The 11,810-nt window shown below is 45.8% G+C and overlaps 1 pseudogene; it reads right to left on the reverse strand.

The window, feature by feature from the left end:
- Positions 1-8,773: 8,773 nt before the first annotated feature.
- Positions 8,774-8,899, reverse strand: LOC128592793 (uncharacterized; annotated as a pseudogene).
- Positions 8,900-11,810: the final 2,911 nt, after the last annotated feature.

The raw sequence follows: 11,810 nt of genomic DNA on the forward strand, positions 1-11,810 counted from the left end.
CAGAGAACACCCCTTAAATGTGCTTAAGTTAGAGGCCAGGAGAAATTTTGAATAGTTTTTATTCTCTTAGGTGAGAGGGAATTCCCTTTCACAGTTAGGTCATGATCCACCTAGTAAAACTTTCCCCATAAAACTGAAGTTTGTTCATCAAATTTTTGTGACATTTAGGTGCAAGTTGCCACAAGAGGAAAATCGAGTCGATTCCATAGCACTCTTTGGTGTGTGATTCTGTCTATAGTATGTTTGAGATCAGATGAAAGCCATCTATGGTGATAAGTGTCAGCACAGAGGGTGACTGGTGCAGCAGAGGGTAGGCTGGGGCAGAGGTGGAGGCTGACTAGAAGATGGCCCCAGCAAACTTCCTGGAGTAATGAAAATGTCCTCTAGCTTGTTTGGGGTGGTAGCTAAACAGCTTTTGTTAAAACTCGTTAAGCTGGACACGTAATATCTGCATATCAAAATTGTAAAAAGGCTAGAAAGTAATCATGAAATTAATATGTACTCATTAAAAAATGTGAAGCAATACAAAATGAGGAGTGAAAAAGTTAATAACACACTTGCCCTTTTGGACTTCCCTGAGATAAATGATGTTTTGTTTGTTTGCCAAATCAGAGTCCTGTTCCTGCCCTACAAACCTCTTCTCATTGTTCAAGCATTACGGACATTGTTAGAAGTCAGTGGATAGGGAATCTGACTCATTGTTTCCCACAGAGCAATTTTATTAAAACTCCTCATCTGTCTTTGACACAGGTGTCTTTGTCATCATGACAGGGCCATTTCCAGTCATCACTCCCAAGTCAAAGTTACTGGACATCTGTGATGTCACTAGAAAATTCATCCTAAGCCCTGGGACCCATTTGCTTAGATTATTTTGAATCACAAACCAGACATTATGTCATCTCATCTGTAATACACACATTTCAATAGATAAAATTCAAAAGAAAATTATTTTTAAGAAACAACCATATCATCACTTCCAAAGATTGATAACAACTTCATAACGTCATGAAACATCCAGTATGTGTTATAATTCCCCAATTGCCACATTCAGTACACCTTACACTTCATAGGCCTAAATCATGTCCACACATTGGATATTTGTAATTTGTTGATACACCTTTTTGTCTCTTTTAACCTATAAGTTCTGTCATTTCTTTTCTTTTCTTTCTTTCTTTTTTTTTTTTTTTTTTTGAGATAGAGTCTCACTCTGTTGCCCTAGGTACAGTGCTGAGGTGTCAGCTCACAGCAACCTCAAACTCTTGGGCTCAAGCAATCGTCCTGCCTCGGTCTCCCAAGTAGCTGAGACGATAGGTGCCCACCACAACACCTGGCTAGTTTTTCTATTTTTAGGAGAGACAGGGTCTTGAACTCATGAGCTTAAGCAATCCACCTGCCTTGGCTTCCCCAGAGTGCTAGGATTACAGGTGTGAGCCACCATGCCCAGCCACTCTCTCTCAATTCTCCACAATTTATTCGCTGAAGAAACAAAGTACACTGCCCTGGAGAGTTTTCTGCTAGATGTGTGGTTGAGGCCTTTTGTTATGGTTCTCTGATTCCCTCTTTTGTGTTTCCTGTGCCTTTGTTGCTAGGGCTAAAGGTGTGGTCAGATCCGTCCAGGTTGCATGTGTCTGTGGGCATGTGCTGCTCACGTGGTAACTACGCTGGCGCTTCATCAGGATGCACACACCTCTGATTGTCTCCCTCTGTGGTGTTAGTGGCCATTGATATTCATTGCCTAGATTCATTCTTTTATTTCCAAGTTTTCACTAACACCTTGCAAAGGTGGTCAAAGCTTTTTAGTGCTATTATGAACTCAAGGAATTTGATCTGCTTTATATACTTCAGTGTGTTACTGTCATTTTCCTTTATTTCCTGCGATTCAATTCTCCTGTCTTTGGATAGTAGAGCCTCTTCAGTGAAGCTCTTGGACACAGTGGCCTCCTATGGGGTTTGGAAGTTCCTTGCTGTCTGATATGAGAGGATGGGCATTTTCTGTATCTGCTACCCCAGGTCAGTAATTACCCCTTTCTCCAAAACCTGCCATCCCCCAATTACAAAATAATAATTATTATTTATATTTATATTTAATAATAATAATTATTATTATTTGCAGATTTTTTGGCCTGGGCTTGGTTTGAACCTACCACCTCCGGCATGTGGGGCCGGTGCCCTACTCCTTTGAGCCACAGGCACTGCCCCCCAGTTATAAAATTAATATGTACATGGTATGCTCACTGCTCAAAGCTACAGAACACTTTTAATAAGACAGAATTTATCAAAAGTTGATACTGAAACTCTCGGTTCAAATTTAGGCTTGAATATTTTACTTAACCACTTTAATCCCAATAAAAAAATAATTCTGGGCCAAGAACAGTGGCTCAAGCCTAGAATCCTAACACTCTGGGAGGCCAAGGCAGGTGGATTGCTTTTCATGAGTTCAAGACCAGCCCTGAGCAAGAGTGAGACCCCCATCTCTACTAAAAATAGAAAAATTAGTCCGGTGCTCACCTGTATCCCAGCTGCTTGGGAGGCTGAGACAAGAGGATTGCTTGAGCCTAGGAATCTGATTTTGCTGTGAGCTATGATGCCACAGCACTCTATCCAGGACAACAGAGCGAGACTCAGTCTAAAAAAAAGAAAAATTTGGAACAAGAAAGATTCTAGGAATATAATTAGATAAGTGCAATATGACATTCAATAGAAGATTTGGAATATAAAGCTAGACATACCTTCCAAAGATTCAATCAAGATGATGACGAAATAGAAAATAAAATATAAAAGATAAAAGGTTTAGAGAATCAACCCAATTGACCCAAGAAGTGAAGTCTAAACTATTTGACTATAAAGCTGTTGTGCAATTGCCAGGTTAATAAAGGACAAATTTTCTAGTCATCCTTCCACTCAGTGTACCCTTTTTCATTTGTTAGCCCCACATAGGAAACAGACAGAGTACTGAACTGAGATGTTCTCAGGCAGTCCCGGCGCTGTGCCTTCTGAACCATCCCCTGGCACTTGACACCAGTGGATGAGAAGTTCCGCCTGCTGCGTGTAAGACTTGAAAGGAGCAAGATGCACGGGAGGAAAGGACCCATGTTGAGCATGAAGATGACTAGATGAGGACGTGTCCCCAGTGACAGGGAAGAAGACCCTGAAAACCAAACACAAAGAAATGGGGATGCAAATAACAAGAGTTCCTAAAAGCAAGATCCGCTACACTCAGAATTAATTGAGGAATTTAATTTTAAAAATTTTATTCCCAATTAAAAATGAAACATGTATTGAGTGGGAGGAGCAGTTTTAAGACAAATAAGAATGGGAAATGTGTCCTCTGCCCCCAACACTCTTTATCAGAAGCCACTGGAGTACGGGACCCAGAGAAACAACAGTCCGAACCAAGAAATAGCAAGATTCCGATGTAGGAAATGGGTGCCAGGCAAAGATCAGCCTGGGATGCCTGGCCAGGCCTGGACATCAAGTGGCCCACATGCACCAGGGGATGGAAGTGTCCAGGAGGTGGAACTGACAGAATGTTGCTATCTATGCACTTGACAGGCTGGATGGGGCCTTTTGGAAAAATAAGTACAGGTAAGTACATTAAAAATAAAGCAAACTTTAAAATGCAGTCATCACCAGCCCCCCAGACAATGAGGAGATGGAGCAAAGGGATGAGGACCCACCCTGTGATGTGTAACTAAGTGGGATTCTAAAGATATTGGGGAATTAAAGCATTTTTCACGAATTAAAGTTAGGATAGATAGAGAACAGTTAAGAATAATTAATGCAGCAACATAAATGTGTATGGCTGCCCAATGTAAAAAGCCAAATTCTATTCAAGTGATACAGAGTGTAACGAGGAATGCTTCACCCAAGCTGCAGCCTGCAGTTGCGTCTGGAAGACTCCAAGGAAGGTCTAGATGAGGACTGAGGAGTGACAGGATGTATGTCAACCACACAAATCCCATAACTTCTTTTAAAAGTTGAAATGAAGGAAAATAAACATAAAGGCAGATTCACTTCCCCATTTCTGCTTCTTGAAAGGGGCCTGGAAGCCTCAGATGGTGTCACCATCTTAGATGTCTCCATTTTCCACTCAACCTGGCCTTCCAGGTCATTCTAGAAATACATTTGTCAAGGTACAAAGCAGACGATGCTTTACTTAGCATTGAGACATCTGGCTGTTTGAAACATGGCCTTCGCTGTGCTCTCTTCCCCAAGTAGGGTGGAGGTGGGGGGTGGCCTTGCCTGACCTCTTCTTCCAGCCTTCTGCCTCCCATCCAAGGGCTTCCCTGATGCTTCACTAGGAGGTCAATGAGCAATCCAGAAGTGAGGACACTCTTGACCAGTGGAAGACAGGGTGGATGGGTGGATTCCCCCACTTCGGACGGACAGATGAAGCTGCCAGTCACCCAAGGCTGGCCTTGGCAGGAAGGCTGCTGTGTTCGTTCCTGATCCCAATCATGCCCAAGCCATTGTTCAGGCAACAACTCACCTGCTGTGGTTACCTTGACAACCTCAATTCATGCCCCTCTTTGCTCCTTGAGTGTCACTCACGAACCTCTCCCTGATAATCCCTGTCTCTTTTTCTTCCTCATCCTCCAGGCCCCATCCTGAAGGCTACTTTCTCACAATGTCTATCCTGCCTGCCTTCCCACAGCACCTGGTCCCTTTCCCTTGTGGTGCTGGTCTCAGTGCTTGGGTCCATTCAGCATGGGTTGTTGCCACTGCAGCCTCAGCAGGGCAGCACAGCACACTTCATTTGGGCTTACAGACTCCTATCTTACTCAAGTGCAGACACACACACACACACACACACACTGCCATCCATGGGGTGCTGGGTGCTGAGGAGACCAGCTGGTCACATGTGGTCAGAGGACTTGCTGCCCGTACCCTTGGGCATCTCTGCAGTGAGTGGATCTGCCCTTCTTCCTCACCCCCACATGCTTTAGGATATTTATTTCATGAGAGGTGGTGGCAGAGATTTTTTTACTCCCAAATATCTGTGTTCCCTACATCTGCACTTGAAACTTCCCACTTCCCCATATGTTCCCCATTCACAGCGAAAGGCTGTGAGAATAAATGTCACCTCAAAGCTGAAACATTTAAGAGTCTGCACCCACCTCTAGCTCTGTCCTCATAGAGAGATGGTGGGTCCCAGACATAGCTTTAGGGACTCCTGAGCCATTGCTTAGAAGAGACTGTCTTAGAGAGCCAGAGCCTACAGCATGTTTGGGGAAGTAGGCAAGAAGCCTGGGCTGTGTAATGCCTGAGATTTGAGGATCAATTTGTTACTGCAGCACAACCTAGCCTCTCTTGACTAGTGAAAGTTGGAAAAGAGGTCTTGAGTTAAAAAGCCTAGAAACTGATGATGGCCTTGCTGAATTCTGTCCCTCCTTGGAGGTGACAGAAGCTCATGGGAGAACAAAAGAAACCAGAGGAGAGATATGCACAACAGGAGCCACCATGTGTCCAGTGCCCTGCATTTGTGAGCTGATTGCTCAGGACCCTCTTCCCCACTGCAGGGCCCAGCGTGGATGTCTATTGACTCGGCTTCATGTCTCAGCACCACAGAGTGTCTGCAGGGGGAAGGACTCGAAGATAGTTCCAGAGTGAGCTAATGAATACACAAATAGATGCATGCCCTAGATATTCCTCTGCTGTGAGCAGGAGCCTGTGCCCCGGGAACCTATCCCTGGGTGGTTTGGCTGTAGTCCCCCACCTGCCCCCAGGCTGCAGAAGGCCCAGGCCAGGCAGGGAGGACAGACCCCCCTGCAGGACCTGCTGGCCCAAGACAGGAGTGAGGCTGAGAAAGGGAAGGAGTGAGGCCCAAGGGTTACAGGCTCTGGTGATGAATGCTGAAGCAGTCAGAATTGTGCATGCCAAGTTCAGGATTGGTGCTGTGGGCCTGAGAAATCTCACTACTGATCCCATACGGCCCAGCAAGGTCACTTTCTAATGAGCTGCTTCTTTGTGAGGCACAGAGCTTCACAGCTGGCACAGGGAGCTCCCCACCAGGGATACACCGGAAAAACCCTTCTGGTGAAGGTGTTTCTGAATTTCATGAAGTTACTAGTGTCTTCACAATGCCTTCGTGGATGGTATGGGTCACTGAGATCAACTAACATTTAAACAGGTGGCTGCTATGTGTTAGCCTTGGGGCATTCTAAAAGTTCAAATCAGGGAAAGGAGACAGACACATCTAATCTATTCATCCTCTTCGTAAGTGTGTGCTGCACACCTAAGTGTGCCAGGCCTATCTCAGTGCCCTAGACAAAATGAAGTAGGGGAAAGGTAAGGGAAAGTTGAGGGAGGTCACATTTTAGACAGTGTGGGAAGGGAAGCTTCATGATAGAGTGATAGCTGAGCAGAATCATAAAGAAGGTGAGGAAGGCAAACACCACTTGGGAAAGGACACACCCCGGGAAGGACGTACTTGGGGAAGGGCACACCTGGAGAAGGGTGCTCCCGGGGAAGGGTGCACCTGGGGAAAGGTATACTTGGGGAAGGGCACACCCGGGGAAGGGTGCACCTGGGGAAAGGTGTACTTGGGGAAGGGCACACCCGGGGAAGGGTGCACCTGGGGAAAGGTGTACTTGGGGAAGAGCACACCCGGGGAAGGGTGCACCTGGGGAAAGGTGTACTTGGGGAAGGGCACACCCGGGGAAGGGTGCACCTGGGGAAAGGTGTACTTGGGGAAGGGCACACCCGGGGAAGGGTGCACCTGGGGAAAGGTGTACTTGGGGAAGGGCACAGCCGGGGAAGGGTGCACCTGGGGAAAGGTGTACTTGGGGAAGGGCACACCCGGGGAAGGGTGCACCTGGGGAAAGGTGTACTTGGGGAAGGGGGCACCTGGTGAAGGGGGCACCAGGGAACAGAACAACTGGGGAAGGAAACACCTGGGACATGGCATACCTGAACGGAAGTGTGCACCTGGGAAAGGGTTGTCTCACTTACCTCTTCCCTCCCCTTGTCATTCACACCTCTAAAATATAGGATTTTCTCAGCTTGGGGTTGGGGACAAGATTACCAAAGTCAGTAGGCATCAGAGGTGCCATTCATATGTCCTGTGAATCCACAAGATCCTTTCTAGAAAGATAATCTGCCGCTTAGTCTCACTCCCAAAGGTCAGGAATTCCCACATGTCCATTCAGTGTCACGGGTGAATGCTGTGGTTTATTTAAGCATATTTCTAGAGGAAGTGATGTCAGAGACACTTCCCTGAAGGACATCTACCTCCCCTGGAGGTCATCTGCTGTGACTGAGGCTGGGCACCCAGAGCAAGGTCAGCTCCGCAGAGCTGCCCATCAGCTGTGCCTGTGGGAGCCAACTCTCAGTCCTGACCACCCTTTGCTTGCAGCTGACTTCAGGGAGACCAGCCATCCTACTTCACCATCTTATCCCAACCTCAGCACATAGGTAGCAACCTTTTAATAGTTCGAAAGAACATTTGTAGTCATTTGGCAGAAGCAATCTTCCCATTTGCAATTTTGCCAGAAATCTTTCAGTATGCAATCTCTGCTAATGAGCTCATTACAAACCTCTCACAGCCTCCTGGGGAGTATACCAGGTACTAGAATGTATCTAGGTGTTAATGTAGTTTCTATATACTTTATTTCTGTTACCATAGTTGCGAAAGGGATTCTTATTCACTTTATTTTGTAAAGGCTTATTGCTAGTATGCAACTTATGGCTTAAGTGTTTATATTATGCATATAAAGTGACATATGCAACTTATGGCTGTGTTTATATTATACCTAGCCACTTAACTCCCTTGTCATTCTTCCTGGATGCTTGCTACTTCCCTTTGAGGGAGGACTATATTTCTCTGCTTTGCTAACATTATTGGTTCTTGGCCAGTGAATTGGGTGTTCACTGCTGGATCCTGAGAAGGGAAGTGATGTACAGTATTGGTACTGTTTTTTTTAAACCATCCCTAAAATATAATGGCTTAAAATAATAGTTCATTATTATTTAAAGACCTTGTGGATTGACTGGGCTTAGTAGTTTCTTTTTGGGTCTCTTTTTTTTTTTTTTTATTAAATCATAGCTGTGTACTAATGCGATCATGGGGCACCATACACTGGTTTTATAGACCATTTGACACATTTTCATCACACTGGTTAACATAGTCTTCCTGACATTTTCTTAGTTATTGTGTTAAGACATTTATATTCCACACTTACTAAGTTTCACATGCACCCTCTTTTTGGGTTTCTTATGTGGTTGCAGTCAGTTGCTGGCTGGGATCTGAAGGCTCAGCTGGGTTGGACATCCAATCACAGAGCTGGAGGCTGATACTGACTGTCACCTGGAACCTCAGGGGGGGGTTCCTGCCTAGCATACCCATACATGGCCTCTTGATGTGGCTTGTGATTCTTACAGTGCAACGGGTGGATTCCGAGAAGGAGCAATCCAAGAATGACTGGTTCCCAGAGTGAGCATATCAAGAGACACAGGGTGAAGCCTTGCAGCCTGGCCTCAGAAGTTTCAGAACGTTATTCCCACCACAATCCTTTGGTCAAGCAAGTCACTAAGGCCAGTTCAGATTCAAGAACTCAAGACAAAGGTGCTACTTCTTGGCGTAAGGAACACCAAGTGCAGACAGGGTGGGAAGGAATTGGTGGTGGCCATCTTTAGAGACTGTCTACCCTTTGCTTTAAGAACATCACTGCTTCTGCTGCACGCGTTTCCTCCAGCCATGAGGCCCCAGGAAGAACTGCTGGCCCTCTGTCCACTGATTCATTCAGGCACACATTGTTTAAAAGTTTTTATTCAGTCTCTATAGAGATTATCAAAAATTGCCAATATCAACAATATTGCAAGTCATCACAAAGGGATATTGGAAAAATGTTTCAATTAGCAATAATTATACCTGGCTACCATATTGCCACTGTGCAAAGCTCAGGCATACATTTAAGTCAATAGAGGTTTACTGAGTCCACACCATAGGCAGAAATGATGGAATCAAACAAAATCAAAGCCCTCTTGAGCTACCCCCATGTCTAGGGCATGGGAGGGAGGCTGGAGGCTGGCTGTGCTTGTGAGGCAGATGGGCACTGGACAATGGAGAGATGGTGATACACCACCTAGGCAGCACCAACTGCATGCCAGGTGCTGTCCTAAGCACTTTACACATCATGCTTTATGGCAGGGCTCCTCAAGAGGCACACTCAGCAAGTCCAGGAAATAAACATCAGCTGTCATTTTTATTGTAGAATGTTTGAGTAATGAAATAAAATAAAAACAAAATAGAATGCACAATTGTTGGAAAAGATAAAATATGATTATGATCCACAGAAAACCCAGAACAATAAACAGGAAAACTTTTGCAATTAGTGAGTGTGGTCCTAGCTCCATCACCTGCAAGCCTATGACCCCAGGTGACTCACTTTCTTCTCTCTTCCCTTGTCTGAACCTCTGCAGAGTCCTGGAAATGAGGGGGTCCCCTGCCTTGTCAGGGTGCAAATATGTTGTGAAGAGCCAACAAGAGACTAGAAACGAGAGGACCTGTGATCACAAAGCACTTTGGAGGACATAGAGATGGGTGCCAGTGGGACACTTACATGCTTTTGATACTGTGATCACTCATGGGTAGATGGATTGTCCTCTATGGCTCTGAAAGACACAAAATGGATGGGGTGGCTTGTGCAGAAGATAAGTTGGGTTCCACCATGCAGTTGTGGTTGGCCACACACACATGTACTTTTGCTGTTGTTTATTTCACTCTCCTTATAGCCAGTCCCACTACTGGGATACTGCTGTTGCTCTGGGAACCACAAGTCCATATTACATGCAGTCTTGGTGTGACAATCAACCAAGGCATGTCCTAAGCAAAGCCCTGTGACACAGGCCACACTGTCAAACTCTGGGCCCCAGTACCCTGAATCTCAGCAGAGCAGTGCCAGGGTGGAAATAGCTGAGAAGAGCATCCCACAGTTCCTTAGTGGGAATTGCCCTCACTCTGGCTCATAAACAGAGATTTTTCATTTTTTCTTTGATTCTGAGAGCTACCAAATCCCTCTTTGTTGCATGCTCCAGTCAACCAGAAGCAATTTTGATTGTTTGCAATCATCGACCTGTCCATACAGCGAAAACCAGGCTGCCAGGGAGATGAAGTCCAGCCCGTGCCCAGCCCCATGTCCAGGCTACAGAGGAGAAATGTGTCCCTGTCTTGCATTTCTACCCCACCCTGTGAATGAGAAAACTAAAGCTCAGAGGACAGGTGGATGTCAGTGTCACGCAAGTGAATGACAGAGGGAATACCGTGATCTGGGGCTGAGTCCGGGTTCTAGTACATAGGCTGGTTTTTTCAGATCCTTCTCACATAACCAAGAGTCTCCTGGTCACCAGGTCTCCAGGCCACCTGGGGAAGATGAACGCCCACTCACCAGGTGGAACTTTCTCTGCTGAGTCCTTCCCTTTTGGCTCCAGGACCCAGCGCAGGTCCTGAGAAGGCCCATGAGTATTCAGCTTTCAGGAAGTCTTGGCCAAGTCTTCCTACTGAAATAATTTTGTCATTGGGCATATCAACAAAAAAACAATTTGAACATTTTGGCCATAGTTTTATTCCCACAAATTGCTGTTCCAATCCTAGTCTTTCCCAAACTGTTTGTCAAAATTCCCATCAAATATTTTCTTTTTTTTTCTTTTTTTTTTTTTTTGTAGAGACAGAGTCTCACTTTATGGCCCTCGGTAGAGTGCCGTGGCCTCACACAGCTCACAGCAACCTCCAACTCCTGGGCTTAAGCGATTCTCTTGCTTCAGCCTCCCGAGCAGCTGGGACTACAGGTGCCCGCCACAACGCCGGGCTATTTTTTGGTTGCAGTTTGGCCGGGGCTGGGTTTGAACCCGCCACCCTCGGCATATGGGGCCAGCGCCTTACTGACTGAGCCACAGGCGCCGCCCATCATCAAATATTTTCATACATAGAATGCTGATTTTTCAGGCCCCGTATGGCTCACTTCCACAGCTGGGCACTTTGTTCATTATTAACATGGTGAGGCCAGAGGTATTTCCAAAGTATGTCAAAGTGCTTGCTGGTGTCTCTCTGGGAGAGCAGCTGGTGGGTGAGGATGTGAAGGGCATTGTGCCCAGGGGCCCTGAGCACTACTTGTCACTGGGGGAGCCCTGGACTCCAGCCCTGGACTCCTCACTAGGTCAGTCCCTCACAGGGTCTGGACTGTCATGCCAGGCTTGGCTTTGAGTCTCAGCAGCAGAATGACCAGAATGAGCCCTGGGCCAGGCTACAAACTTCACAGCACACTCTACCTCCCTGGCTTCTCATCTGCTTTATGCAGGTACCAATATTTACCTTTAAGGCAGAGTTTCTAAGTCATTCAATTTTATGGCATATTTGTATGCTGTATGTACAATTATTAAAACTTTTCTTTCAATCAAATTACTGGCTTTGTTTATCCTTTTCAAATTTGTTTATATCATTGCTGCAAATGGAAAACAAGTATCACATGCCATAAACAGAGAGTAACTAAAAAAATTAGCAAATATAAAATAATAGATTTTTTATAACACACATATCACACACCCCCCCAAATCAGCATGCACACCTTCAGGGATAGGCCTGATTTTTAGGCACTGCTCTAAGTCAGGGGGTGGGCTGGGATGTGACCAATTCTAACCTGGATGTCCCCAAGTCCTCCAATTATCAGGGATCTCTATTTCATTAATTAAAAAAAAAAAAAGCCTGTAAGCAAGTGGGTGGCGCCTGTGGCTCAGTCAGTAAGGAGCCAGCCCCATATACTGAGGGCGGCGGGTTCAAACCCGGCCCCAGCTGAACTGCAACCAAAAAATAGCTG

This window comes from Nycticebus coucang, chromosome 8, assembly GCF_027406575.1.
Source record: "Nycticebus coucang isolate mNycCou1 chromosome 8, mNycCou1.pri, whole genome shotgun sequence".
Taxonomy (NCBI): domain Eukaryota; kingdom Metazoa; phylum Chordata; class Mammalia; order Primates; family Lorisidae; genus Nycticebus; species Nycticebus coucang.